Source organism: Polypterus senegalus, chromosome 13 (genome assembly GCF_016835505.1).
Source record: "Polypterus senegalus isolate Bchr_013 chromosome 13, ASM1683550v1, whole genome shotgun sequence".
NCBI classification, from domain to species: domain Eukaryota; kingdom Metazoa; phylum Chordata; class Cladistia; order Polypteriformes; family Polypteridae; genus Polypterus; species Polypterus senegalus.
This window is the reverse complement of record NC_053166.1, coordinates 62,085,833-62,090,110: the sequence shown is the minus strand read 5'-3', so window position 1 is coordinate 62,090,110 and position 4,278 is coordinate 62,085,833.

Here is a 4,278-nt window from a genome sequence, read left to right as displayed (position 1 = left end):
ACTCTATATGTTCAATCTCCTCAAAATAACTATTCATGGTGGCTCTAAAATCGGTACTGACCCCAACTCTCTTTTCTGTTTCTTTTTCCGGTTTGTTTGTGGTGGTGGCCTGCGCCACCACCACCTACTCAAAGCTTCGTGATGCTCCAACAATGATGGATGGATTAAAAGGCAGAAGTCTACGTGACCATCATCATCATCAAGCCCTTCCGTGAGAACCCTAAATCCAAAGAGGACTGTTTCATTTATGTTAGGTAGAATGCCCAGAGGGGACTGGATGGTCTCATGGTCTGGAATCCCTACAGATTTTATTTTTTCTCCAGCCGTCTGGAGTTTTTTTGTTTTTTCTGTCCCCCCTGGCCATTGAACCTTACTCTTATTCGATGTTAATTAATGTTGATTTATTTTGTTTTATAATTGTGTCTTTCATTTTTCTATTCTTTAATATGTAAAGCACTTTGAGCTACTGTTTGTATGAAAATGTGTTATATAAATAAATGTTGTTGTTGTTGTTAATCTAATTCTAGGATGAATATGCAAAAATAATTTACTGTAAAGAAAGTTCCCTTTACAACATTATTAAAATAACCAATTGATATTTTTAAAACACTAAAAACATTTCAAAATGTTCTTTAGACATTCATAATTGACAGCCAAAAATAAGTTTTTCATAGGACCTCCAACATTAGGCAATTGTTTATATCTATAACAAAAATATTCTTTTGTACCTTAGTTATTTTCTATAACTGCATATCCTGGTCCTGCTTCTCCTGAGGTATTGACAGGAACAACAAGATATCATGAAGGTGTTTTAGCTCGACTGTTAGGTCACTTTCTAGTGTGGGCTTGTGAGTGATATGGCTCCCATCAGACATGCAAACAACCTCAACTGACCACTTTCAACATTGAGAAGCAATTGCTTTAGTCCCATAACATCCCAGATTCTCTCACAGTCAGTGAGCTCAGAAACCTAATGGGGTCAGCCTCTTGTAACTATAATTTCATTTTTATCTAGCCTGCCATTCTCCAACCCGCTGTATCCTAACACAGGGTCACAGGGGTCTGCTGGAGCCAATCCCAGCCAACACAGGGCGCAAGGCAGGAACAAATCCCAGACAGGGTGCCAGCACACCACAGGACACACACACACCCACACACTAGAAACAATTTAGGATCACCAATGCACCTAACGTGCATGTCTTTGGACTGTGGGAGGAAACCCACGCAGACAACAGGGGAGAACATGCAACTCGCAGGGAGATTTTTTAGTCTCTGCCAAAATCTAATGCTCGTTGAAGTGATTATAGGTAGGGATGATGATGTATATCCATCCATCTATCCATTATCCCACCCACTATATCCTAACTACAGGGTCATGGGGGTCTGCTGGAGCCAATCCCAGCCAACACAGGGCGCAAGGCAGGAAATAAACCCTGGGCAGGGCGCCAGCCCACCACAGGTGATGATGTAGATTGGCAGTTAAATCTTATGAATCCATTGGTTTCCCCGGCGAACCTTTCAGCCAACACTCATGACAATCTCCTTGAGAGACTCCCTGGTCACTTGTTCATCACTTATTGTACAGATCAAAGCACTATTTAGTGTAAGAGAGGTGAATGCCATTCCTACTACAGTATACACAACTGCCAGTCACTCTTGGCCATGTGAGAGATTACACTAAGACAAGACAGTATCATCAGTAAACAGAAATGATTAAGTACTCAGGTCTTCAAACTGGATATTCCACAAGCCTTAGTTGCTCATTGATTTTAAGTCTGTGAAATAAGGGTGGAGATAAACGTATCCTTAGTGTTCTGAATCCATCTTGGATTTAAATTAACATCAAAAGTAAACACAACTCTTTATAATTCTAATACACAGCCAGTTTGCATAACATGCAACAGTGATCTAGGTATATGGTGCTTTTATAGCATGTTCCAAAATATATTGGGCACATGACATTATGCATTGTCAAGGTCCATCAAACACATGCTGACACAAACTTCTGGAAACCTTCAAATGTCTTAATCCATCTATCCATTCATCTAGCCATCTATTTTCAGACACATGTGATCCATTTCAGAGTGGTGGGGGTCTATCCCTATTCCTAATATTGCAGCATCAGTGAACAGGTGGGCAACCAGCTCAGGACAGGGTGTGATCACAAGGCAATTTCCATAATCACTAAAACCTAGAAAACTGATCTACATTTTTCGTAATGAATCAGTCAGATTATTAGTTTCAACATCTAGGTATAGGTTTTTCCAGGGAAGGCCGAGGAGTATGATTTCTTGGTAATTGGAAGGAACTCTTCTGATCCTATTGAAAAGTGGAAGTCTAAAAGCTAGCCTGACAAACTCAAGTTATTTTTTATGAAACTCTGAAATACTAGATTCTCTGACAATCAGTGGCACATCTGCATTAAAGACAGGTGGGGCACTACCCCATCCAATAGTAGATAGAGCTGTTGTGCAAAGACACAACTCAGTATATTCAAGTTTTGTTAAAATGCTAATGGGAAACTCAATTTAATCATCATCATTAAAGCTGATCAGCAAAATTCACTAAAGTACTTTTGGAAGTGAAAATGGTAGTTTGGCCCCATGTGCTCCATGATGCTCAGCACTTTATGGTTATCATTCTTTATTGGTCTTGGTTTGAGGCACGATAATGCTTAACATGGCTGCCTCACATCCCCAGTTACATTTTTGGCCACAATAATTGGTTCAGCATAGTTGGCAGACACTTCCATAGCCCTCTGGACTATTTAAAAGACCATTGCACCATTATAATCCATACCAAACTAGTTCAATTCCTACTTCCTCCTTGACTTCAATGCATTTTTCAAAGTCTTAAGAAGTTCCTTAAGTTTTCTGCTATTTCTGAACTCATGCCAAAACTAACTTCATGGGGCTTGGTCATCACTAGCCATTATCTAGTAATTCCAGTTTTCCATTGTGGCAGGAGGCTGGGGGCCAGAACCAGCCGGGATGCCTGGAAGGATCGGGAGGTGATCTATACATCTCCTGGGCCACAAGGGGGCAACTGCCCTGGATAGCAAAGGGACCATGGGGAAGTAGCAGGGAGGCTATCGCCAGGGGTGGCCCCAAGCCTCATAAAGCCCAGGAGATCTGCACTATCGTCACACCTGTGAAGGTGGAGGAAGGACCTTCCAGTAATGCCCTGAGTGCTTCCAGGTGATTGTGCGGCACTTCCGCCACACTAGGAAGTGCTGCCGGAAGAATGTCATCAAGCGCCCGGAGCACGTCCAGGTGACTATAAAGGGGGCCACCTTCTACAGTCAGAGAGCGAGAGTCTGGAGCTGGAGATGGATGAAGCTCCTGCGACAGAAGGAAGAAAGGCGGCCCATGGGTGTTTGAAAGGCCCATGTTTAGGGGTGTTTAGTGCAGGAGTACTGTGTGCTGTGTTGGGACTTTCTGTGAATAAACGTGTGTGTTTTTGTACTTATACTGGTGTCTGTCTGATGGTGTCCGGGCGACCTCTCACACATGATACAGTTGTGCTTGAAGGTTTGTGAACCCTTTAGAATTTTCTATAATTCTGCATAAATATGACCTAAAACATTATCAGATTTTCACTCAAGTCCTAAAAGTAGATAAAGAAAAACCAGTTAAACAAATGAGACAAAAATATTATACTTGGTCATTTATTTATTTAGGAAAATGATCAAATATTACATATTTGAAATATTACATATTTGTGAGTGGCAAAAGTCAGTATCCGGTGTGACCCTCCCTTTACAGCAATAACTGCAACTAAATGTTTCCGGTAACTGTTGATCATTCCTTCACACTGGCTTGGAGCAACCTTAGCCCATTCCTCCGTACAGAACAGCTTCAACTCTGGGATGCTGGTGGGTTTCCTCACATTAACTACTCGCTTCAAGTCCTTCCACAACATTTCGATTGGATTAAAGTCAGGACTTTGATTTGGCCATTCCAAAATATTAACTTTATTCTTCTTTAACCATTCTTTGGTAGAACGACTTGTGTGCTTAGGGTCATTGTCTTGCTGCATGACCCAACTTCTCTTGAAATTCAGTTCATGGACAGATGTCCTGACATTTTCCTTTAGAATCTATACTAATAAAAGGCAAAGCCCTCACTCACTCACTGACTCACTCACTCACTGACTCATCACTAATTCTCCAACTTCCCATGTAGGTAGAAAGCTGAAATTTGGCAGGCTTATTCCTTACAGCTTACTTACAAAAGTTAAGCAGGTTTCATTTCAAAATTCTACACGTAACAGTCATAA